Source organism: Bombina bombina, chromosome 5, assembly GCF_027579735.1.
Source record: "Bombina bombina isolate aBomBom1 chromosome 5, aBomBom1.pri, whole genome shotgun sequence".
Lineage (NCBI taxonomy): Eukaryota > Metazoa > Chordata > Amphibia > Anura > Bombinatoridae > Bombina > Bombina bombina.
Window position 1 is genome coordinate 602289484 of NC_069503.1, and position 26782 is coordinate 602316265.

General features: G+C 37.9%; 1 long non-coding RNA gene across 2 annotated transcripts; it reads right to left on the reverse strand.

Moving 5' to 3' along the window:
• Positions 1 to 267: 267 nt before the first annotated feature.
• On the reverse strand, positions 268 to 26398 carry LOC128659445 (uncharacterized). 2 transcript variants are annotated; one of them, XR_008402392.1, is made up of 7 exons: positions 21608 to 22319; positions 19683 to 19770; positions 15846 to 15986; positions 13895 to 13999; positions 5246 to 5346; positions 3320 to 3377; positions 268 to 445 (listed from the first exon to the last, which is right to left on the reverse strand). It is a non-coding gene; the product is annotated as an uncharacterized LOC128659445 (long non-coding RNA). The 2 variants fall into 2 exon arrangements; XR_008402393.1 differs by lacking the exons at positions 268 to 445; positions 3320 to 3377 and adding exons at positions 4521 to 4828; positions 26313 to 26398 and having other exon boundaries at positions 21608 to 21750.
• Between the last annotated feature and the right edge of the window lie 384 nt (positions 26399 to 26782).

Genomic DNA, 26782 nt, shown 5'->3' on the forward strand with positions numbered 1-26782 from the left:
GAATAGGCATCTTTATTTCAATTAACAGCAGCATCCGCGTTTTTTCAATTTGATGACGTTTACACCTTAGTCAATAGCTGTGCTATTGAAAAACTGAGCTGTGCGTGGCCCAAGGCGCTTAGGCTAGTACTGAGATTAAAAAAAAAAAAAAGTTTAACTGATGAAAAATGGTCACCTTTATTTTAAGTGATGCTAATGCTAACGTTTCATAAATAGGATTTATCATCACTTTAATGCATACCCATATAAATAAACGATAACAAAATGTAAAATCAGTCACAGCTTTATTAATAGAACAGATAATCAGAAACACTTTATTAGCATTTTATTAAATAGAGAGGTTTATAGTTCAAACAGGAACGCCAAGGACAATCCCTTTCCATGGGTACACGAGTTGTGAGAGCAGCTGTTACGCAAAACACACATACTCCAGCTGTTAAAACACCTGCAAAAAAAAAAAAAAAGTGAGAATATAGAACAAAATGTAAAGTTATTCCTACAAACCCTAGAGAATAACATACAGTAGACATATTGTACACTTTTCTCCTCAACTGCATCCATTTAAATATGTTGTATTCAGGGAACACCTACAACTGGTATCAACTCATTCAGCAATATGCATTTTTACCGTTGAACCCCTTAACTAACAGTGCCGTACAGGCGCAGTAGTTTTTTTAGCGCTTAAGGATGCTGCTGTCCTGGGCTCTTTCTGCGGCAATCTAGCTGACAGCGGCGAGATTGCACTATTCTGCATGTCCCACTAGAGATGAGAGCCGTGTGTGAATCCTACACTGCACAAAAAATAAAAATCTTACACTACAGCCAAACTTAATCTTACAAGCTATATGATTTACCCCTGCACTGTCAGGAATTTCAGAAGTCTGCAATTAAAACCTCCTAATCACCAAAAGGCAATGTCAAAGACCTGTATTCCTAAACAGCCATTTGTGTTATTACTGCATACGCAATCTGAAAATTATTTCAGTGAGAAACCCAAAGTTTGAGAAAAGGTCTTTTTTTTTTTTATGTGATCACATTATAGTTTTGATAGGTAAATATAAAAAACACAAAGGCTCTTTTTCTGTTTAAATGGAGCAAAAATGCTCTGGCCTTTTGAGTAAGTTTTTGACTGAAATTCCTGGTCCTTAAAAAGGGTTAACTATAACTCATTCACACAATTTTAAATTGAATCACATACAAATAACTGCTGACAAGTCAACTTGATATGCAGCATCCCGTTTGTGTAAAGATTATTTTCATATGCCAAGGAAGGGGGTGGGGAGAGTGTCTGCTTTCACAGAGTGTCCCAGTCAACCTAATCAAAAGCGCTAAACTAAAAGCCTCTAAGTTATTAAACTGTTTTATACTGGATTTTTAGATCAGCATCTGTACATATTCTTTATAGTAGTGTCTATTACATGCGGTTATATGAAAATGGGGATACTGTCCCTTTAAGGATGGCTATTTAGAGTGTAATTGATTTGGGATTTAGTTGCCGATTGGTGGCTGCACATAAAGATCTTTATTATTGGCTTACTGTGTTTAGCTAGCTGGTTACCAGTTTTGCATTGCTGCTCATTCAATAAGGGATACCAAGAGAATGAATAACAAAAATGTATAAGTAAATTGGAAAGTTATTTAGAGATATATGTTCTAATAAAAAAAGGGAGGTTTCTTTAAGCCACTTTTAGAGTCATCTGTACCAAGTTCATACGTTACGGTTAACTTGTGGGATTTAAAAAAAAGAAATAAATCATAGCAAACTTTCTTTAAACGGAGAACTGAAATAAAGGGACATCTATGGTGCATGATCCCTTGCCAGCATTCTGATGCTTACATTTGGTCTATAATGGGATGAGGCTACCAAAGACACAGAGGTAACAGTCATTTTCTACAGAGATACTATTTTATGGTCAGCCTTTTACAGATTTGCAACATCACTTTCTAATGATTCAGCATTTGGTTTATGTCTCCTTAAAAGTACAACTCCATCAGCTCTAAACCGTTTGTCCTAATACAGAATTAAGGGACACTCAAGTCAAAATAAAACTAATGATTCAGAAATAAAATGCAGTTTTAAGACATCAAATGTTGCAGTCTTTTTATATTCACACTTTCTGGGGAACAAGCCCCTATTGAGCATGTGCACAAGCTCACAGCGTATACGTATAATTATTCTTTTTAAGAGCATGCCCGTAGGCTCAATGTGCCCATGTCTTAAGCATTGCATGGCACAAGGGTTTGCAACAATGCTCAACACATACACTCTTGAGCCTACCTCATTATGCGCTTATGAAAAGAAGTTTAAGCAAAAAAGGAGTGAGATAGATTTTAAACAGAAGTAAAATTTAAAAAAAAAGTTGTACACAAATATTGTGCCAGACTGAAGCAAAGAGTAGTGATCATTACAGCATCCCAGAACCAGTTCTCACCTATATAGGGAATACATTTGTTTGGAAAGGAAAATAGGGTAGGAAATGAACTGAACAAGGCACAGTTTATATAGAGGGTGCGCGAGTTCTAGATGTGTTACAAGCGACAGGTAAATATAAAATAATCACATTTTATCTATACTAATTAACCTATCAGATGGTGACAAAAGCAAAACAAGTTGAATTTCTTAAAAATGCCCAATGCTTCAGTTTTCTTTCGTGATTTGGAAATACAATTTTAAACAACTTTTCTTATTACTTCTATTATCAAATTGGCCTCATCTTGTTATCCTTTGCTGACAGAACAGCATTGCACTACTGGCAGCAAACATCTAGTTAGCCAATCATAAGAGACAAATGTGTACAGGCACCAATAAGCAGCTAGCTCCCACTAGTGTATGATATGTGCAGATTCTTTTTAGGACAAGAAATACTAAGAGAAAATTGAAGTGAATTTAGAAGTGAGGGAGATAAAGATATTCCTTCCACATAGGCCATGTGATTTTATCAAAACAAACCCCCACTGCTGTGTTCAGTCTGGTAACCATTTTCCTAAACCAAGTAAGCAGAACATAAAATTGATATGAAACCCAAAATGTTCTGGGTAGCGCTTGCTGATTGGTGGCTAAATGTAGCCAATAAATCAGCAGGCGCTACCCAGGGTTCTGAACCAAGAATGGGCCGTCTCCCAAGCTTACATTCCTGCTTTTTCAAATAAAGATGTCAAGAGAACATTTGATAATATAGGAGTAAATTAGAGAGTTGCATGCTCTATCGGAATCATGAAACAAAACATTTGGGTTTCATATTCCTTTAAGATGCAGGGAAACAAAAATTCAAGCATTGAAAGTTGTAAATGCTACATCTTCACAACCATTTATGCTTACCTGGGCTGATGTAACGGAGAAATGTTTCATGTAGACATTTTGTCCAGTGCTTGAAGATCTGTATATAAAACAAAATATATACAGAAAACAAAAATTAGTTTAAGAAAATAGACAACCTGGTGCTCTAAATGCACCCAGTGTACAAAGTACAGAGTTAAAAGTTACCTTTCCCATATTTAAGCCAAACATTTTATACACATCATACATAATATATAGAACATACGTATTATATAAAATAAATTAGACATAATTATAAAAATATTGTACAATAGATAACCAAACAAACTGAAATCTGATTAGCTTCCCATGATCAGACACAGTGAGAGCAGCCGCACTCTACTCTCACTATCCGTGAACACTTCAGCAGACACAGAATTCAATGTGTTCAGTTACCATACTACACATTATAACTTTATACAGAATAATAATAATATAGAACACACATTTTAAACATAATAATAAACATACAAATTAGACATAAAATATATTATACATTTACATATTATACATAATTATATTGTACAAAATATTGTACAATAGATAAACAAACTGATATCTGATTAGCTTCCCTTGATCACAGACAGTGAAAGCAGGCCGCACTCTGCTGAAGTGTTCACGGATAGTGAGAGTAGACACAGAATTCAATGTGTTCAGTTACCATGCTACAAATTAACTTTATACAGAATAATAATAATAATTAATAATAAACTACAACATACAAATTATATAGAACATACAAATACATAATATATTATACAGAACATACTAAATATACATAATAAAATATATTCTACATAACAATTATACATAATATTGTACAATAGATAACCAAACAAACTGAAATCTGATTAGCTTCCCGTGATCACAGATAGTGAGAGCAGCCGCACTCTACTCTCACTATCCATGAACACTTCAGCAGACACAGAATTCAATGTGTTCAGTTACCATACTACAAATTAACTTTATAAAGAATAATAATAATACATTTTAAACATAATAATAATAATAATAATAATAATAATAATAATAATAATAATAACATACAAATTATACAGAACATACATATTATACATATACATAAAATATATTACACAGAACATACTAAATAAACATATTATACATAATATATTATACATAAAATATATTATACAAAATATTGTACAATAGATAACCAAACTGAAATCTGATTAGCTTCCCATGATCAGACAGTGAGAGCAGCCGCACTCTACTCTCACTATCCGTGAACACTTCAGCAGACACAGAATTCAATGTGTTCAGTTACCATACTACAAATTAACTTTATACAGAATAATAATAATATTAATGATACATATCATAAACCAATGTGGCGTTCTGAACACGTCTGAGGACTGATGAATCTGGTTGAATCCTTGTCATACTTGAATGGTGTCCCAGCGAAATCTCATCTTGTGCAGCAGAATGACGTAGCAGATCTTGAGCAGCAGATGTGTCCTTTTCATGCAGCAAACAGCAGCTTGACCGGATAACCTTTAACAAAATGTTAATAGGAGATGCACAGGAGACAGATACACATTCACAATAGACGAAGAAAAAAAAAATATGCCAAAAGGCATTTGGAAGTAGATTGGAATCTGCCTAGCTTTCCATGATCACAGGAGGTGAGAGCAGTCGGCCACACTGTCCCCACTGCCTGTGAACACAGTTGTCAAACACAGAATACAATGTATACCTCCTGCCTTTGTTGTGGCAAATGAACAAACATCAAACCATAAAACCTTAGCTTAACAGCAGCATTAGGTTTCTGCTTTATAATTTATAAACAAGTTTGTTACAAAATTAAATCTAATATATGGGAAAGGCAACAGTAGCCCTAGACTCTGTCCTTACCAACTTGCAGCATGGATGTGAGGTTTTTGTCAACATTCTACACCTGATCTCACTTACCAGTAGTCTAGTGATTGGGCAGAAGCATTTCTGCAGCAGACGCAGTTGGAGGTGAAGACCTCTCTTTATACATTATGGCCCCTCGCTTCACATTGCTAGATCTGTTGAGAGGAAACAAAGTTTCAGTTTTTTTTAGCTATCCCTAAAAGGCAAATACAGAGAAGGGGGGTGTAGTGAAGTGTGCTTCTCGCACTGCATGATAAACAAAAATATGATCACTCATGTACAGATTATAAGAACAACACTCCCCCCCCCCCCCCATATATCTGTCTATTTTCTATCTCACATCTGTTACCCAACGGTATGTATATATGTTAACATAACAAGAGTGACATAGGGACACAGAAAAAAAATAAAATACATAAGAATATACAGTAATATTTAAACTTGAACATGGTTTTAAAATGTAACTTGAATTCTAAATTAAACGTTCGATTCAGCTACAGTATATAATTTTAAAGGGACACTGAACCCAAAAATTTTTATTTCATGATTCAGATAGAGCATTAATAGGAGTAAATTAGAAAGTTGCTTAAAAAAAAGTTATCATATATTTTCTTTATTCTCTTGGAATCTTTATTTGAAATGCAAGAATGTAAGTTTAGATGCCGGCCTAATATTGGTGAACAACCTGGGTTGTCCTTGCTGATTGGTGGATTAATTCATCCACCAATAAAGAAGTGCTGTCCAGAGTACTGAACCAAGAAAAAGCTTAGATGCCTTTTTTTAAACAAAAATAGCAAGAGAACGAAGAAAAAATGAAATAGGAGTAAATTAGAAAGTTGCTTAAAATTACATGCTCTATCTGAATCACAAAACAAACATTTGGATTCAGTGTCCCTTTAAAACAACTTTCCAATTTATTTCTATTACCAAATTTGCTTTGTTCTTTTAGTATCCTTTGTTAAAGAATAAAGCCAAGTCGGCTGAAACGAGCCCAGGAGCGTGCACGTAAAATACAAAGTCTGTCAAAAGAACTGAACTAATGGGCAGCCTGCAGAAGCTTAGATACAAGGTAATCCCAGAGGTAAAAAAGTCCCCTAAAAAACATAATTTATGCTTACCTGATAAATTCCTTTCTTCTGTAGTGTGATCAGTCCACGGGTCATCATTACTTCTGGGATATTACTCCTCCCCAACAGGAAGTGCAAGAGGATTCACCCAGCAGAGCTGCATATAGCTCCTCCCCTCTACGTCACTCCCAGTCATTCGACCAAGGACCAACGAGAAAGGAAAAGCCAAGGGTGAAGTGGTGACTGGAGTATAAATTAAAAAATATTTACCTGCCTTAAAAACAGGGCGGGCCGTGGACTGATCACACTACAGAAGAAAGGAATTTATCAGGTAAGCATAAATTATGTTTTCTTCTGTTAAGTGTGATCAGTCCACGGGTCATCATTACTTCTGGGATACCAATACCAAAGCAAAAGTACACGGATGACGGGAGGGATAGGCAGGCTCTTTATACAGAAGGAACCACTGCCTGAAGAACCTTTCTCCCAAAAATAGCCTCCGATGAAGCAAAAGTGTCAAATTTGTAAAATTTGGAAAAAGTATGAAGCGAAGACCAAGTTGCAGCCTTGCAAATCTGTTCAACAGAGGCCTCATTCTTGAAGGCCCAAGTGGAAGCCACAGCTCTAGTAGAATGAGCTGTAATTCTTTCAGGAGGCTGCTGTCCAGCAGTCTCATAAGCTAAACGTATTATGCTACGAAGCCAAAAAGAAAGAGAGGTAGCGGAAGCTTTTTGACCTCTCCTCTGCCCAGAGTAAATGACAAACAGAGAAGACGTTTGTCGAAATTCCTTAGTTGCCTGTAAGTAAAATTTTAGAGCACGGACTACATCCAGGTTGTGCAGTAGACGTTCCTTCTTTGAAGAAGGATTTGGGCATAAAGAAGGAACAACAATCTCTTGATTGATATTCCTGTTAGTAACTACCTTAGGTAAGAACCCAGGTTTAGTACGCAGGACTACCTTATCCGAATGAAAAATCAAATAAGGAGAATCACAATGTAAGGCTGATAATTCAGAGACTCTTCGAGCCGAGGAAATAGCCATTAAAAATAGAACTTTCCAAGATAACAACTTTATATCAATGGAATGAAGGGGTTCAAACGGAACGCCCTGTAAAACATTAAGAACAAGGTTTAAACTCCATGGTGGAGCAACAGTTTTAAACACAGGCTTAATTCTGGCCAAAGCCTGACAAAAAGCCTGGACGTCAGGAACTTCTGACAGACGTTTGTGTAACAGAATGGACAGAGCTGAGATCTGTCCCTTTAATGAACTAGCAGATAAACCCTTTTCTAAACCTTCTTGTAGAAAAGACAATATCCTAGGAATCCTAACCTTACTCCAAGAGTAACCTTTGGATTCACACCAATATAGGTATTTACGCCATATCTTATGGTAAATCTTTCTGGTAACAGGTTTCCTAGCCTGTATTAAGGTATCAATAACTGACTCAGAAAATCCACGTCTTGATAAAATAAAGCGTTCAATTTCCAAGCAGTCAGCTTCAGAGAAGTTAGATTTTGATGTTTGAATGGACCCTGTATCAGAAGGTCCTGTTTCAGAGGTAGAGACCAAGGTGGACAGGATGACATGTCCACCAGGTCTGCATACCAAGTCCTGCGTGGCCACGCAGGTGCTATTAGAATCACTGATGCTCTCTCTTGTTTGATTCTGGCAATCAATCGAGGAAGCAACGGGAAGGGTGGAAAACACCTAAGCCATCCTGAAGTCCCAAGGTGCTGTCAGAGCATCTATGAGGACTGCTCCTGGATCCCTGGATCTGGACCCGTAACGAGGAAGCTTGGCGTTCTGTCGAGACGCCATGAGATCTATCTCTGGTTTGCCCCAACGTCGAAGTATTTGGGCAAAGACCTCCGGATGAAGTTCCCACTCCCCCGGATGAAAAGTCTGACGACTTAAGAAATCCGCCTCCCAGTTCTCCACTCCCGGGATGTGGATTGCTGACAGGTGGCAAGAGTGAGACTCTGCCCAGCAAATTATCTTTGATACTTCCATCATAGCTAGGGAGCTTCTTGTCCCTCCCTGATGGTTGATGTAAGCTACAGTCGTGATGTTGTCCGACTGAAACCTGATGAACCCCCGAGTTGTCAACTGGGGCCAAGCCAGGAGGGCATTGAGAACTGCTCTCAATTCCAGAATGTTTATTGGCAGGAGACTCTCCTCCTGACTCCATTGTCCCTGAGCCTTCAGAGAATTCCAGACGGCACCCCAACCTAGAAGGCTGGCGTCTGTTACAATTGTCCAGTCTGGTCTGCTGAATGGCATCCCCCTGGACAGATGTGGCCGAGAAAGCCACCATAGAAGAGAATTTCTGGTCTCTTGATCCAGATTCAGAGAAGGGGATAAGTCTGAGTAATCCCCATTCCACTGACTTAGCATGCACAGTTGCAGTGGTCTGAGGTGTAAGCGTGCAAAGGGTACTATGTCCATTGCCGCTACCATTAAGCCGATTACCTCCATGCATTGAGCCACTGACGGGTGTTGAATGGAATGAAGGGTGCGGCAAGCACTTTGAAGTCTTGTTAGCCTGTCCTCTGTCAGGTAAATCTTCATTTCTACAGAATCTATAAGAGTCCCCAGGAAGGGAACTCTTGTGAGTGGAACGAGTGAACTTTTCTTTTCGTTCACCTTCCATCCATGTGACCTTAGAAATGCCAGCACTAACTCTGTATGAGACTTGGCAGTTTGAAAGCTTGAAGCTTGTATCAGAATGTCGTCTAGGTATGGAGCTACCGAGATTCCCCGCGGTCTTAGTACCGCCAGAAGAGCACCCAGAACCTTTGTGAAGATTCTTGGAGCTGTAGCCAATCCGAATGGAAGAGCCACAAACTGGTAATGCCTGTCTAGGAAGGCAAACCTTAGGTACCGATAATGATCTTTGTGAATCGGTATGTGAAGGTAAGCATCTTTTAAATCTACAGTGGTCATGTATTGACCCTCTTGGATCATAGGTAAAATTGTCCGAATAGTCTCCATCTTGAACGATGGAACTCTTAGGAATTTGTTTAGGATCTTTAAGTCCAGGATTGGTCTGAAAGTTCCCTCTTTTTTGGGAACCACAAACAGATTTGAGTAAAACCCCTGTCCCTGTTCCGATCGTGGAACTGGATGGATTACTCCCATTAACAAGAGCTCTTGTACGCAGCGTAGAAACGCCTCTTTCTTTGTCTGGATTGTTGACAATCTTGACAGATGAAATCTCTCTCTTGGAGGAGAGTATTTGAAGTCCAGAAGGTATCCCTGAGATATTATCTCTAGCGCCCAGGGATCCTGAACATCTCTTGCCCAAGCCTGGGCGAAGAGAGAAAGTCTGCCCCCCACTAGATCCGATCCCGGATCGGGGGCCCTCAATTCATGCTGTTTTAGGGGCAGCAGCAGGTTTCCTAGTCTGCTTGCCCTTGTTCCAGGACTGGTTAGGTTTCCAGCCTTGTCTGTAGCGAGCAACAGCTCCTTCCTGTTTTGGTGCAGAGGAAGTTGATGCTGCTCCTGCTTTGAAATTACGAAAGGAACGAAAATTAGACCGTCTAGTCTTGGCTTTGTCCTGAGGCAGGGCATGGCCTTTACCTCCTGTAATGTCAGCGATAATCTCTTTCAACCCGGGCCCGAATAAGGTCTGCCCTTTGAAAGGTATATTAAGCAATTTAGACTTAGAAGTAACATCAGCTGACCAGGATTTTAGCCACAGCGCCCTGCGTGCCAGAATGGCGAATCCTGAATTCTTCGCCGTAAGTTTAGTAAGATGTACTACGGCCTCCGAAATGAATGAATTAGATAGTTTAAGGACTCTAAGCCTGTCCGTAATGTCGTCCAGAGTAGCTTAACCAATGTTCTCTTCCAGAGACTCAATCCAGAATGCCGCTGCAGCCGTGATCGGCGCAATGCATGCAAGGGGTTGCAATATAAAACCTTGTTGAACAAACATTTTCTTAAGGTAACCCTCTAACTTTTTATCCATTGGATCTGAAAAAGCACAGCTATCCTCCACCGGGATAGTGGTACGCTTAGCTAAGGTAGAAACTGCTCCCTCCACCTTAGGGACCGTTTGCCATAAGTCCCTTGTGGTGGCGTCTATTGGAAACATTTTTCTAAATATCGGAGGGGGTGAGAACGGCACACCGGGTCTATCCCACTCCTTAGTAACAATTTCAGTAAGTCTCTTAGGTATAGGAAAAACCTCAGTACTCGTCGGTACCGCAAAATATTTATCCAACCTACACATTTTCTCTGGTATTGCAACTGTGTTACAATCATTCAGAGCCGCTAACACCTCCCCTAGTAATACACGGAGGTTTTCCAGTTTAAATTTAAAATTTGAAATATCTGAATCCAGTCTGTTTGGATCAGAACCGTCACCCACAGAATGAAGTTCTCCGTCCTCATGTTCTGCCACCTGTGACGCAGTGTCTGACATGGCCCTAATATTATCAGCGCACTCTGTTCTCACCCCAGAGTGATCACGCTTACCTCTTAGTTCTGGTAATTTAGCCAAAACCTCAGTCATAACAGTAGCCATATCCTGTAATGTGATTTGTAATGGCCGCCTAGATGTACTCGGCGCTACAATATCACGCACCTCCCTCTGAGCGGGAGATGTAGGTACTGACACGTGAGGCGAGTTAATCGGCATAACTCTCCCCTCGTTGTTTGGTGAAATTTGTTCAATTTGTACAGATTGACTTATTTAAAGTAGCATCAATACAGTTAGTACATAAATCTCTATTGGGCTCCACTTTGGCATTGCAACAAATGACACAGGTATCATCCTCTGAATCAGACATGTTTAACACACTAGCAAATAAACTTGCAACTTGGAAATACAATTCAATTAGAATAATATTAAAACGTACTGTGCCTTTAAGAAGCACAGAAGATCTATGACAGTTGAAAATTAATAAATTGAAACAGTTATAGCCTCAATCCTTGTAAACAACACAACTTTAGGAAAGGTTTAATCCCATTAGCAAAGATAACAAATTCTGAAAGCAGGAAACAAATTACAGAATAAACGTTTTTTATCTCAGTCAAACTATAATTCTCACAGCTCTGCTGAGAGAAATTACCTCCCTCAAAATAAGTTTTGAAGACCCCTGAGCTCTGTAGAGATGAACCGGATCATGCAGGGAATACAATGAGTTGCTGACTGAAATATTTGATGCATAGTAAAAGCGCCAAAAAACGGCCCCTCCCCCTCACACACAGCAGTGAGGGAGAACAGAAACTGTCAGAAAAACAGATTAAGCAACTGCCAAGTGGAAAAATAGTGCCCAAACATTTATTCACACAGTACCTCAGCAAATGAAAACGATTTTACATTCCAGCAAAAACGTTAAACATAATCTCTAGTTATTAAACAGCTTTATGTATTTCTTACAGTGTAATTCTAGTGAAGTACCATTCCCCAGAATACTGAAGTGTAAAGTATACATGACATTATATCGGTATGGCAGGATTTTCTCATCAATTCCATTGTCAGAAAATAAAAACTGCTACATACCTCTATGCAGATTCATCTGCCCGCTGTCCCCTGATCTGAAGTTTACCTCACTCCTCAGATGGCCGAGAACAGCAATATGATCTTAACTACTCCGGCTAAAATCATAGCAAAACTCTGGTAGATTCTTCTTCAAACTCTGCCAGAGAGGTAATAACACACTCCGGTGCTATTTTAAAATAACAAACTTTTGATTGAAGATATAAAACTAAGTATAATCACCATAGTCCTCTCACACATCCTATCTAGTCGTTGGGTGCAAGAGAATGACTGGGAGTGACGTAGAGGGGAGGAGCTATATGCAGCTCTGCTGGGTGAATCCTCTTGCACTTCCTGTTGGGGAGGAGTAATATCCCAGAAGTAATGATGACCCGTGGACTGATCACACTTAACAGAAGAAATGTTCTACAATTTAAATTGTTCTCAATGATCCCTTTTACCTGCTGGAGTGCATTTAATTGTTGCTAAGTAACTCCTTTACCCCTATTTTGGCATTTGAAATAGTTTTAGCTTGTGGTTCCCAACCTATTCTGAAAGTTTTGATACTGGAGTCTCAGCTTTTGAATAGCCTAAGCAAACACAGCCAGCAGAAGAAATGGCACTCACAGTGGGGTGCAGGATAGTAAAGTAATAAAATCATCATTTTCCATTGTTCCCTCTATGTATTGAGCTTTAGTATTCCAGACTAAGATAAGGAAGCAAGTCTATGTACACAAAGTGATAACATAATGAGCTAGGATATTACCTGAAGCTCAAACCATTGTAATAGGCTGTGGTTTAAAAGCACAAAAACAGCGACGCCATATTCACAAATAAAATGTGTGAGAAGTTGCATTTTCAGGTTTATCTTCTGCAGCTGGTATAAACAAGTTATTGAAAATACATTAATATAAAAACTATTTTACTGTGTACTGACCCTTTAAGTTTTTTGTTTATTTTACCACTGGCTGTTATGATCCCATGTGCAAGCAAGTACATTGAACATTTACATTAATAAATAGCTGCCTATGCTCGTCAACCTTACTTAAGATGCTAAAACATTTTTTTGTTTTTAAAAAAAAAAAAAAAAAAAAAAAAGCTATATTGCCCCAGAACCTACTATTTAATGCCCCTTTAAGAAACAAGATAGATATACAATATGACTATCAAATTCTTCCCCTATTCATTTAAAGGGGCACTGAACCCAAATTTGTTCTTTCCTGATTCAGATAGAGCATGCAATTTTAAGCAACTTTCTAATTTACTCCTAGTATCAATTTCTTTGTTCTCTTGCAATCTTTATTTAAAAAAGGACCTCTGGACAGCTTTTTTTATTGGTGGAAGAATTTATCCACCAATCAGCAAGGACCCAGGTTGTTCACCAAAAATGGGCCGGCATCTAAACTTACATTCTTGCATTTCAAATAAAGATACAAAGAGAATAAAAAACATTTAATAGGCGTAAATTAGTAAGTTGCTTAAAATGTCATGCTCTGAATCACAAAAGAAAAATTTGTGTTCAGTGTCCCTTTAAGGATAAAAGTCTATCAAAATTAACAAGTACAGTCATACCACAAAAAGACACTACAAAGGAAAAGTGGACAACATTACAGGGTCATTGTAGTGGTACAATTACATTAATTTGTTAGAATATGTCATTTTAAGGCTAGTGATCCTGTACCACTGTATGGGTTTAACACAGTAGAAGTACTGCTTGGGACCCCCAGAGCAGTGCCGGTCCCAATCAGCAGCGCTTTCTGCTTGGGACTAGCAGTGCTCTGTGGGTCTTGAGCAGGACAATATCGTTGGTGATACAAATGACATGCTCTAATGCTATGTGTTTAGTCCCAAGTAGATACAATCAGTAGCACAACTCAGATGTTTAACTAGTGCCACCAATTGGAACCAGCACTGCTTTGCAAGTCGAAGAAGTACTTCTACTCTGCGTTTACCCCTTTGCGGGTGAAAACACACATAATGCAGGGTCGCTAGTCTTAAAATTTGCCAATAACAAAGCATGTAATGGTTTGACTATTATCACCATTTAATTATACTATTATATGTCTGCAACAAAAATGATCTACTGTTATACAGGAAACAGCTCGAATACTATGAATTTAATGTATTTTACAACAATTTAACTTACCTGTTTTAACAAAGGAGGCACAAACATTTCTTTTGACAATGAACTAGACACTAAGTGTTGGCTGTATGTCAACTGGTGCTGTAGATCTGATAACTTTAGCATCACCTGCAGATATGGGGGGAAAAAAAAAATACATACTACTTAACGTAAGAAACAGGACATTGTGGTAAATTTGCATTGCCTATAGTTAATACTCAATTAGAAAATGCAGAGATAAAACACTTAGAAGAATGAACATAAAGTCTTAAGGTCTATATTCTGGGCTGTACAGCATATCTATTTAGTGGGTTTAAGTTGTTAGTTATATGACCAAATGCTTCCAAACTACGGCAGTCGCTCCATATCATAATTTCATAAATGCAACAAATAATAAAGAGCATAAGAAGGGAAAGAAGAGTAAGAAATCCAGGTGTCTGTGGAATGGTATAAAAGGATCAGGAATTGGGTTAGTAAAGACTTGGTAATTATAGGCAGTGACAGAGCAATAACAAATGCAACAGAATAGTTTACCGTGAATGTTAGCTGTGCATTTTCTGTGTTGGGCTTACATGGGACATATGATGGGGACCTAAGGCTGAGGAGACAAACTTGTAATGTACCACAGTATATAACTAGCCTTGGGTAGCTTCAGCAGGGGCCCTCTGCTTCCACTTCCCAAAGACACCGCTGCTATGAAGACCGTTTACTGTATCTACTGCTAATGAACATATATGGAGAAAAAAAATAAAAAAAAAAAGATCTTTGCCAAAAAGAGGAGTTGATTTGATATAGCATGTGTGAAGCAGACATTTAGGAAAACAAGACAAGGGTCCTTAGAGTACTTTAAAAAGGAGCGATACGCTATATTTTAAGTGTTCATATAAAGGTTAATGGAAATAATGTACAATTTTCATTAAAATATGGATATATTTAGGGATTATTCTATCTTTACTGCATGTCCAAAGGCTTCAGAGACCATTTACAATCCACCATAGCTTTACAGCTGTACTCATGGGCACTGGGAGCAGGTGCGGACTGCTCCAAGTGTCCACAAAGCACAGCTGCCACCATGACAGAGAGCTCACAGCAACGTCTGCCAATGACCATGAGGGGCCTAAAAAGTACTTTAATAGGAGAAGATGCATTAGGCTATTTTTATTTAATATATAGACTATAAAGTCAAACTTTACTTTGAAAAATAAGGGAAAATGAAAATGCTATATTAGAGGTAATAAAATTATTTTATTTTAAAATATCATGCTCATAGGCATCAAGAGACAATTTACAATCCACCATAGCTTTACAGCTGTATCCATGGGCACAGGGAGCAGGCGCGCACTGCTCCACATGTCCAAAAAAAACAGCTGCCACCATGTGCAGAGAGCTCACTGTAACGTCTGCCAGTGACCATGTTGGGACTATCAGGAGGTAAGAAAGTAAAATTATGCTGTTAAGCAGCCATTGAAAATAGGGGGAGGGGGATAAAATGCCATGCTAGAGGCAATAATTTATTTTAGACTATACATGCCCAAAGGCTTCAGAAACAGTTTACGCCCCACCATAGCCTTACAGCTGTAGTCACGGGCACCAGGAGCAGGTGCGGACTGCTCTTAGTGTCCGCAAACTACAGCTGCCACCATGTGCAGAGAGCTCACTACAACGTCTGCCAGTGACCATGTTGGGCTTTATGGGAGAGAAGTAAATTATGCTGTTAAGCAGTCTTTGAAAATAGGGGGAAATAAAATATAATCAATGGGGTAGAAATTAATTAATTTTAGACTAGCCACATGTCCAGAGGCTTCAGAAACAGTTTACGCCCCACCATAGCCTTACAGCTGTAGTCACGGGCACCAGGAGCAGGTGCGGACTGCTCTTAGTGTCCGCAAACTACAGCTGCCACCATGTGCAGAGCGCTCACTGTAACGTCTGCCAGTGACCATGTAACACCTACATATTAATAACCTGTACTTACCTGCAAACTGGCCTCAACCATGTGGAAGAAATGTAAGCTGTCATATGATTGAAGTTTCCATAAAGCCATTCTGCCATGCCATCATCCGTCTCTAACCACTGGAGCCATTTTTTAATTGGACAGATATTCCAAACAAGCCAGCTAGAAGAGACAAAACAGAGTTAATACATTTACGTTATAGATTCCAATTAGAGAAGTAACCTAGCAGAGGTAGTCTGGATATGGCAACAGTATAAAAAGCGATTATAATAATTTGAGAAACCATTATTTAGCCTGTGAGAGAGATATATACACAAACACAATTGCAAACACACTCATACTTAAAAGGGACAGTTTACTCAAAAATGTTTTCCCCTTTAATTTGTTCGAAATGATCTATTTTACCTGCTGGAGTGCATTGCATTGTTTACAAGTAGCTAGTTTAGCCCTTATTTTGGCATTTGAAATGGCTGATTTAGCCTGTGGTATCTCAACCTATACTGAAAGTTTTTGGACTTAAAGGGACAGTCAACACCAGAATTTTTGATGTTTAAGAAGATAGATAATCCCTTTATTATCCATTCCCCAGTTTTGCAAAACCAACACTGTTATATTAATACCCTTTTTACTTCTGTGATTACCTTGCATCTAAGCCTCTTCTGACCGCCCCTAATCACATGACTTTTAGTTATTATCTATTGACTTGCATTTTAGCCAATTAGTGCAGTGTCTGCCACTAGCGTGATCACAATGTTATCTATACGGCCTACATGAGCTAGCTCTCCCCTGCTGTGAAAAGCAAAAAAAAAAAAAAAGAGGCGGCCTTCAAGGGCTTAGAAATTATTATATGAGCCTTCCTAGGTTTGCTTTTAACTAGAATACCAAGAGAACAAAGCAAAAATTGTTGATAAAAGTAAATTGGAAAGTTGTTTGAAATGAAAGGTTTTTTTGGACTTGACTGTCCCTTTAAAAAGGACAGTCATCATTTTGGGAACAAAAACCATTTAAAACAGGGCTTGACAAACCCAGGAACCAGGTAGCCACTGGCTCCTAGAATTTTACCCCTGGCTCCTAACTTTTTGGGTTATGCGTCATATCTCTATATACAACTGCCACTGTCTAGCTCCTAAATACTTTTACTGGCTCCTAATTTTTAAACAGATTTGTCGAGCACCGATTTAAAAAATTAAAAACTTGTCATTTACATTTTTATAATTAACATCCATTATTACTTTTGATTTTTAAGTTATTTACCTTTTAAAATGTATAAGCTTTCCAGTGCCCTCTGAAATCAACTTTCAAAGACCAATAAGCAGGGCAGTCATACCACCTCTGTGTACACCTGTTCATGTGCACAGACTGCCTGGCTTATTCATCCACGCTCAGAAACTGAGAAGTGTTTGAGAATGCTGGTGCACCGGCAACCAATCAGCCTTCTCTGCAAGCTGACATCTCCAAGGCAACTAAAAAGCGTCCTCTGTCTGCATGCAGCGGGTGTTCATTTTCTACTATGAGACCAGCAGAACTAGAACAGCTATGCTTTAAAGGGACAGTTTAAATTTTTTATTTCATGATTCAGATAGAGCATTAATAGGAGTAAATTAGAAAGTTGCTTAAAATTAATCATATTTTCTTTATTCTCTTGGTATCTTTATTTGAAATGCAAGAATGTAAGTTTAGATGCCGGCCCATTATTGGTGAACAACCTGGGTTGTCCTTGCTGATTGGTGGATTAATTCACCCACCAATAAAGAAGTGCTGTCCAGAGTACTGAACCAAGAAAAACCTTAGATGCTTTTTTTAAACAAAAATAGCAAGAGAACGAAGAAAAATTGAAATAGGAGTAAATTAGAGCGTGTAATTTTAAGCAACTTTCTATCTGAATCACAAAATAAACATTTGGAGTCAGTGTCCCTTTAAACAACTTTCCAATTTATTTCTACTACCAAATTTGCTTTGTTCTTTTGGTATCCTTTGTTAAAGAATAAAGCCAAGTCGGCTGAAAGGAGCCCAGGAGCGTGCACGTAAAATACAAAGTCTGTCAAAAGGACTGAAATAAGGGACAGCCTGCAGAAGCTTAGATACAAGGTAATCCCAGAGGTAAAAAAAGTCCCCTAAAAAAGTTCTACAATTTAAATTGTTCTCAATGATCCCTTTTACCTGCCGGAGTGCATTTAATTGTTGCCAAGTAACTCATTTACCCCTACTTTGGCATTTGAAATAGTTTTAGCTTGTGGTTCCCAACCTATACTGAAAGTTTTGATACTGGAGTCTCAGCTTTTGAATAGCCTAAGTCAGCAGAAGAAATAGCACTCACAGTGGGGTGCAGGATAGTTAAGTAATAAAATCATCATTTTCCATTGTTCCCTCTATGTATTGAGCTTTAGCATTCCAGACTAAGATAAGGAAGCAAGTGTGTGTACACAAAGTGATAACATAATGAGCTAGGATATTACCTGAAGCTCAAACCATTGTAATAGGCTGTGGTTTAAAAACACAAAACCAGCTACTCCATATTCACAAATAAAATGTGTGAGAAGTTGCATTTTCAGGTTTATCTTCTGCAGCCGGTGTAAACAAGTCATTGAAAATACATTAATATAAAAACTAGTTTACTGTGTACTGACCCTTTAAGTTTTTTGTTTTTTTTTACCACTGGCTGTTATGATCCCATGTGCAAGCAAGTACATTGAACATTTACATTAATAAATAGCTGCCTATGCTCGTCAACCTTACTTAAGATGCTAAAACATTTTTTGTTTTATTGTTTAAAAAGAAAAAGAAAAAAAAAGCTATATTGCCCCAGAACCTACTATTTAATGCCCCTTTAAGAGACAAGATAGATATACAATATGACTATCAAATTCTTCCCCTATTCCTTTAAAGGGGCACTGAACCCAAATTTGTTCTTTCAGGATTCAGATAGAGCATGCAATTTTAAGCAACTTTCTAATTTACTCCTGGTATCAGTTTCTTTGTTCTCTTGCAATCTTTATTTAAAAAAGGACCTCTGGACAGCTTTTTTATTGGTGGAAGAATTTATCCACAAATCAGCAAGGAGAACCCAGGTTGTTCACCAAAAATGGGCCGGCATCTAAACTTACATTTCAAATAAAGATACCAAGAGAATAAAAAACATTTGATAATAGGAGTAAATTAGTAAGTTGCTTAAAATGTCATGCTCTATATCTGAATCACAAAAGAAAAAAAAAAATTGTGTTCAGTGTCCCTTTAAGGATAAAAAGTCTATCAAAATTAAAAAGTACAGTCATACCACAAAAAGACACTACAAGGACAAGTGGACAACATTACAGGGTCATTGTAGTGGTACAATTACATTAATTTGTTAGAATATGTCATTTTAAGGCTAGTGATCCTGCACCACTGTATGGGTTTAACACACAATAGAAGTACTGCTTGGGACCCCCAGAGCAGTGCCGGTCCCAATCAGCAGCGCTTTCTGCTTGGGACTAGCAGTGCTCAATGGGTCTTGAGCAGGAGATTATTGTTGGTGATACAAATGACATGCTCTAATGCTATGTGTTTAGTCCCAAGTAGATACAAATCAGTAGCACAACTCAGATGTGTAACTAGCGCCACCAATTGGGACCAGCACTGCTTTGCAAGCCGAAGAAGTACTTCTACTCTGCGTTTACCACTTTACGGGTTAAAACACACAATAATGCAGGGTCGCTAGTCTTAAAATTTGCCAATAACAAATTAGAGCATGTAATGGTTTGACCACTATCACCATTTAATTATACTATAATATGTCTGCAACAAAAATGATCTACTGTTATACCGGAAACACATTAAATTCATAGTATTCGAGCTATTTTACAACAATTTAACTCTTACCTGTTGTAACAAAGGAGGCACAAACATTTCTTTTGATAATGAACTAGACACTAAGTGTTGGCTGTAGATCTGATAACTTTAGCATCACCTGCAGATACGGGGAAAAAAAAAAAATACATACTACTTAACGTAAGAAACAGGACATTGTGATAAATTTGCATTGCCTATAGTTAATACTCAATTAGAAAATGCAGAGATATAACACTTAGAAGAATGAACATAAAGTCTTAAGGTCTATATTCTGGGCTGCACAGCATATCTATTTAGTGGGTTTAAGTTGTTATATGACCAAATGCTTCAAAACTACGGCCTAACAGTCACTCCATATCATAATTTCATAAATGCAACAAATATAAAATAAAGAGCATAAGAAGGGAAAGTAGAGTAAGAAATCCAGGTGTCTGGAATGGTATAAAAGGGTCAGGAATTGGGTTAGTAAAGACTTGGTAATTATAGGCAGTGACAGAGCAATAACAAATGCAACAAAATAGTTTACCATGAATATAAACTGTGCATTTTCTGGGTTGGGCTTGCATGGGACATATGATGGGGAGCATGACCTAAGGCTGAGGAGACAAACTTGTAATGTACCACAATATATAACTAGCCTTGGGTAGCTTCAGCAGGGGCCCTCTGCTTCCACTTCCCAAAGACACCGCTGCTATGAAGACCGTTTACTGTATCTACTGCTAATGAACATATATGGAGAAGAGAGATCTTTGCCAAAGAGGAGTTACTTGGATATAGCATGTGTGAAGCAGTCATGTAGGAAAACAAGACAAGGGTCCTTAGAGTACTATGAAAAGGAGCGATACGCCATTTTTTAAGTGATCATATAAAGGTTAATGGAAATAATGTACAATTTTCATTAAAATATTGATATATTTAGGGATTATTCTATCTTTACTGCATGTCCAAAGGCTTCAGAGACCATTTACAATCCACCATAGCTTTACAGCTGTACTCATGGGCACTGGGAGCAGGTGCGGACTGCTCCAAGTGTCCACAAAGCACAGCTGCCACCATGATAGAGAGCTCACAGCAACGTCTGCTAATGACCATGAGGGGCTTAAAAAGTACTTTAATAGGAGAAGATGCTTTAGGCTATTTTTATTTAATATAAACTATAAAGTCACAAACTTTACTTTGAAAAATAAGGGAAAATGAAAATGCTATATTAGAGGTAATAAAATTATTTTATTTTAAAGTATCATGCTCATAGGCATCAAGAGACAATTTACAATCCACCATAGCTTTACAGCTGTATCCATGGGCACAGGGAGCAGGCGCGCACTGCTCCACATGTCCAAGAAAACAGCTGCCACCATGTGCAGAGAGCTCACTGTAACATCTGCCAGTGATCATGTTGGGTCTAACAGGACAGAAGAAAGTAAAATTATGCCGTTAAGCAGCCATTGAAAATAGGGGGAGGGGGATAAAATGCCATGCTAGAGGCAGTAATTTATTTTAGACTATACATGCCCAAAGGCTTCAGAAACAGTTTACGCCCCACCATAGCCTTACAGCTGTGGTCACGGGCACCAAGAGCAGGTGCGGACTGCTCTTAGTGTCCGCAAACTACAGCTGCCACCATGTGCAGAGCGCTCACTGTAACGTCTGCCAGTGACCATGTTGGGCTTTATGGGAGAGAAGTAAATTATGCTGTTAAGCAGTCTTTGAAAATAGGGGGAAATAATAAATTTCTACCCCTAGGATTATATTTTATTTTAGACTAGTCACATGTCCAGAGGCTTCAGAAACAGTTTACACCCCACCATAGCCTTACAGCTGTAGTCACGGGCACCAGGAGCAGGTGCGGACTGCTCTTAGTGTCCGTAAACTACAGCTGCCACCATGTGCAGAGAGCTCACTGTAACGTCTGCCAATGACCATGTGACACCTACATATTAATAACCTGTACTTACCTGCAAACTGGTCTCACAGCCTTGTGGAAGAAAATTAAGCCGTCATATGGTTGAAGTTTCCATAAAGCCATTCTGCCACGCCAACACCGGTTTCTAACCTCTGGAGCCATTTTTTAATTGGACAGATATTCCAAATAAGCCAGCTAGAAGAGACAAAACAGAGTTAATACATTTACGTTATAGATTCCAATTAGAGAAGTAACCTAGCAGAGGTAGTCTGGATATGGCAACATTATAAAAAGGGATTTATTATAATAATTTGAGAAACCATTATTTAGCCTGTGAGAGAGATATATACACAAACACAATTGCAAACACACTCAACATACTTAAAAGGGACAGTTTACTCAAAAATGTTTTCCCCTTTAATTTGTTCGAAATTATCTATTTTACCTGCTGGAGTGCATTGCATTGTTTACAAGTAGCTAGTTTAGCCCTTATTTTGGCATTTGAAATAGCTGATTTAGCCTGTGGTATCCCAACCTATACTGAAAGTTTTTGGACTTAAAGGGACAGTCAACACCAGAATTTTTGATGTTTAAGAAGATAATCCCTTTATTATCCATTCCCCAGTTTTGCAAAACCAACACTGTTATATTAATACCCTTTTTACTTCTGTGATTACCTTGCATCTAAGCCTCTTCTGACCGCCCCTAATCACATGACTTTCAGTTATTATCTATTGACTTGCATTTTAGCCAATTAGTGCAGTGTCTGCCACTAGCCACGGGCGTGATCACAATGTTATCTATACGGCCTACATGAGCTAGCTCTCCCCTGCTGTGAAAAGCAAATAAAAAAAAGAGGCGGCCTACATGATCTTAGAAATTATTATATGAGCCTTCCTAGGTTTGCTTTTAACTAGAATACCAAGAGAACAAAGCAAAATTGTTGATAAAAGTAAATTGGAAAGTTGTTTAAAATTACATGCCCTATTTGAAAAATGAAAGTTTTTTTGGACTTGACTGCCCCTTTAAAAAGGAAAGTCGTCATTTTGGGAACAAAAAACATTTAAAACAGGGCTTGGCTCCTAGAAAATTCTAGGAGCCACTGGCTCCTAGAATTTTACCCCTGGCTCCTAACTTTTTGGGTTATGCTTCATATCTCTATATACAACTGCCACTGTCTAGCTCCTAAATACTTTTACTGGCTCCTAATTTTTAAACAGATTTGTCGAGCACTGATTTAAAAAATTTAAAAAACTTGTCATTCACATTTTTATAATTAACATCCATTATTACTTTTTTTTGCATTTTTAAGTTATTTACCTTGTAAATGTATAAGCTTTCCAGTGCCCTCTGAAATCAACTTTCAAAGGCCAATAAGCAGGGCAGTCATACGACCTCTGTACACCTGCTTATGTGCACAGACTGCCTGGCTTATTCATCCACGCTCAGAAACTGAGAAGTGTTTGAGAATGCTGGTGCACCGGCAACCAATCAGCCTTCTCTGCAAGCTGACATCTCCAAGGCAACTAAAAAGCGTCCTCTGTCTGCAGATCTGCATGCAGTGGGTGTTCATTATGTGACCAGCAGAACTAGAACAGCTATGTTTTAAAGGGATAGTAAAGGTTCAGAATAATGTTATATAATTATGCACACAGTACAGAATTATATAACATTATTTAAGCGGTAACTTGAAAAATGTAAAAAGTATTTTCAGAATTTTCATTGAATGTTTGACTCCGCTCCAGGATCTATTGAGCGGGTCTTTAATATCCAAAGCGCTTCACGGCTTGCTGGTTAGTCCCAGCACACCTGGTCGTGCTATTGGAATAAATATAGCTCGCTCCTGTTACTAGACCAGAGCGGGAGAAAGCTACATTTATTCCAATAGCGCGACCGGGTGTGCTGTGACTAACCAGCAAGCCCGTGAAGCTCTTTGGATATTCAAGACCCGCTCAGTAGATCCTGGAGCAGAGTCCAAAGTTAAATGAAAATTCTGAAAATACTTTTACATTTTTCAAGTTACCGCTTAAATAACGTTGTATAATTCTGCACTGTGTGCAGAATTATATAACATTATTCTGAACCTTGACTGTCCCTTTAAATGAAGAAAGGTGACTGCTTTTTTATTTACCAAGTCCCTTACAGTGAGTGTCCCAGACTACCTCATCAACAGTGCTAAAGTGGGAGTTTCCAAGTAAGTTTGTAAAATGTTTTATACTGGATGTTTAGATCAGTATCTGTGCATATTCTTCTTTACAGTAGTGTCTATTACATGCAGTTAAATGAAAATTGGTGTATACTGTCCCTTTAATGATTTCATATACTTTATCAAAATAAAAGCCATTAACTTGTAATGTGTTAGTAAAATATATTTTACATCATAATCCCTTTATTATCCATTCCCCAGTTTTGCATAACCAACGCTGTTATAGAAATATACTTTTTACCTCCGATTAACTTGTATCAATGCTTATGAAGACTGCCTTCTTATCTCAGATCTTTTGACAGACTTGCATGTCAGGCAATAAATGTGCTTACTGTTAAGTAACTCCAAGGCCGTGTGCACAATGTTATTTATATGAAACACATGAACTTACGCCCTCTAGCAGTGAAAACTGTCAAATACATTCAGATAAGAGGCGGCCTCTAAGGCGTTATGAGCCTACCTAGGTTAGCTTTCAACTAAGAATACAAAAAGAACAATGCAAATTGGAAAGTTGTTTAAAATTGCATACACTATCTGAATCTTGAAAGTTTAAGTCTGACTAGACTGTCCCTTTAAGTCCAAGTAATTGACAAACTATGTAAACACAGCCAGCAGAAGAAATTACACTCCCGGTGGGTGGGTAAGAGCGATAACTAAATAAAATACTTTTCGGTAAAATCTTAGTTTAGCGTTCTAAATCATTTTCTCCGCCATATCGGTTTGGTTTACAAACAGACACAAGATAAGGAAGCAAAATGTGTGTACACTAACTGGTAACATAATGAGATCAATTTTACCTGCAAGGTCAAACCATTTTAAAACCAGAAATTTAATATCTATAAATAAACCCGAAAATGCAATTTCCCATACACTTTATATACTCTGCAGCTGGTATAACAAGTCATTGGAAATACATTAAGCAAAATACAATTTTACAGTATACTGTCCCTTTAAATAGAAAGGAAAAAACAGAAATGTGCATACATGCATTTAAATAGAAGCATTTTCACAATACTGTATACAAAATATGCTCAAACACGAAGCCCACTGAATGAATTTAAAGAATTATTTACTAGCAGGCAAGTTTTTTCCTTTAAAATATTAAAAACCTTCCATGTTTTGGAAGTCTCTGTGTGTTGTGTATGCTTGTCCCTTTAAAGGTTGTGTGCATTATGTGTGTCTGCGACTATCCCTTTAAGACTGAGTGTTCCTTGGGTGCTTGTGTGCCTGTACCATTACGAATGCACGCTTGTTTTTTTTTTCCCTTTAAGTCTGTGTGCGTTGTGTGTGCCTGTCCCTTTAAGACTAAGTGTTCCTTGAGTGCCTGTACCATAATTTCATGCATGTGGTGTGCTGTCCCCTTAAAGGTACATGAAACTCAAAATTTTTCTTTCACGATTTTGAAAGAGCATGCAATTTTAAACAATTTTCCAATTTACTTCCATTATCTTATTTTCTTCATTCTCTTGATATCCTTTGTTCAAAAGCATATCTAAATAGGCTTAGTTGCTGCTGATCGGCAGACCCATGTGCATTGATATTTCTTCAACAAAGGATATCTGAAGAATCAAGCAAATTAAATAGAAATAAATTGGAATGTTGTTTAAAATGGTATTCTCTATCATAACCATGTAAGAAAAAAAAATGGGTTTCATGTCCCTTTAAGTCTGTGTGCGTTGCGTGTGCCTGCCCCTTTAAGACTTTCAGAGTGTACAAGGTTCACATACTGTGATCTGTCCCTTTAAGACTGTGTGGCATGAGTTGTCTACTTAAAGGCTGTGTGTGCATGCCCCTTTAAGACTGTTCCCTTTTTCTTCTGGAGCTATAACCAGTCCTGCATTATTGTTGGGCACCCCATAACAATTTTTAAAGTTAAATATTGCTGTATATCCAAGAAAATAACCTAAATTTAATTAAATGTTAAATCTGCTAGAAAAAAGAAAAAAACATAAAAATGAACAGTTTCATCACAAATGTGTAATATACCCATTTATTTAAATGTTGCCTATTTCTATTGGATACTTCTAGAGACATTTACAGACTGATCTCTTACACTAAAAATAATAATAATCTGCCTTTGTAAAGGTTTCAGTTAATAGCCTAATTATGTGATAACACAGGAACAAGCTACACAGCCCATTACTTCAGTACAAAGCAGTTTGTTTTTTTAACTACAGACCTTGTATCTCATTTACTTAGGAACTTTTTATCCACTGAAATAAAGAGCATGTTCTCTTATTTGTAATCTGAGCTATTCATCAAATCAATGCTACACAACTAAATGTTTATAAACAGCAAGAAATCTTTTGTAAAAGTTTAACAGCAAAATGCTTGCAGTATTAAATGGGTAAAGCATAGGTAGTGAAGATAGTGCATTTATAGGATTCTGCATTGCAATGCAGCTAAACAGGTTACTAGGTCACATTTAAAGCAAGCAGACAATTTAAACACTGCACACGCATCTGCAGGCAAACACATGATATAAACATCACTGCTGAATATAAGATACAAATCACATATTTTACACAACTCAAAGTAATGCAAATCTCACCTGATATAAACACCACAAACTTCTCACGATTTTTTGGCGCAATTTCAGCCTTCCAGAAGCTTGTGTACAGGAAGTCAGCAAGATTCAAATGCAACCTCATGGCTTTATGATCATGTGGCATCCGTCAACCAATCAGAATAAAGGGGGGGGGGGTTTAGTTTTTTTTTAACTTGCTTTATTTGTATGTAACACTACAAGATGAATAGTGAATTTCTGACAAAACAGTTCATTTTTATGTTTTTTTTCTAGCAGATTTAACAACATTTAATTAAATTTAGGTTATTTTCTTGGATTTACAGCAATATTTAACTTTAAATATTGTTATGGGGTGACCAACAATAATGCAGGACTGGTTATCTCCAGAAGAAAAAGGGAACAGTCTTAAAGGGCATGCACACACAGCCTTTAAGTAGACAACTCATGTCACACACAGTCTTAAAGGGACAAATCACAGTATGTGAACCTTGCAC